Genomic DNA, 577 nt, shown 5'->3' with positions numbered 1-577 from the left:
GCTGATACCTCTGCACCATGTGCACCCCACTGGGTTTGAAACACCAGTGGCACAGCCTCAAGACTCACAGCAACACATAACCACAGTAGGACAAATTGACAGACAAGTTTGTCTCCCTTAGCTGTTGGAAACTCCTCCAACCACCCTTACCTGGATCCCTGCAGCTAACTCCTCAATCTGTTCCCATCCTTTTTGCCTTTTCTGTCCTCTCTCTGCTTTCTGCCTCGCTGCTTGTGGGGGCTGGCCTAGGTTCCCTCTCCTCACCTGGCTCCCTGCAGTTGACTCTTTGACCTGTTCCTATCCCTTTTTCCTTTTCTGTCCTCTCCTTGCCTTCCCACCTAGCTCCTTGTGGGTCATGGTCTAGGTTCCCTTTCTTCATCTGGGTCCCTGTGGCTGACTCTTCGATCTGTCTGGTCCCCTTTGCCTTTTTTTTTTTTTTAATCCTCTCCCTGCTTCCTGCCTCACTACCTGTTCTTAGGTCACTGGAATCCAAATGAGAATGCTATCACTTTAAAATCCAAAATGGTTGCCACTTGTAAACATTCAAAATGGCTGCACCCTCGGTCACTTTAAATAT

The sequence above is a fragment of the Orycteropus afer genome, unplaced genomic scaffold, assembly GCF_000298275.1.
Source record: "Orycteropus afer afer isolate SDZICR_OR568_19922 unplaced genomic scaffold, OryAfe1.0 scaffold00126, whole genome shotgun sequence".
Lineage (NCBI taxonomy): Eukaryota > Metazoa > Chordata > Mammalia > Tubulidentata > Orycteropodidae > Orycteropus > Orycteropus afer.
Note: the sequence above shows the minus strand (reverse complement) of the source record.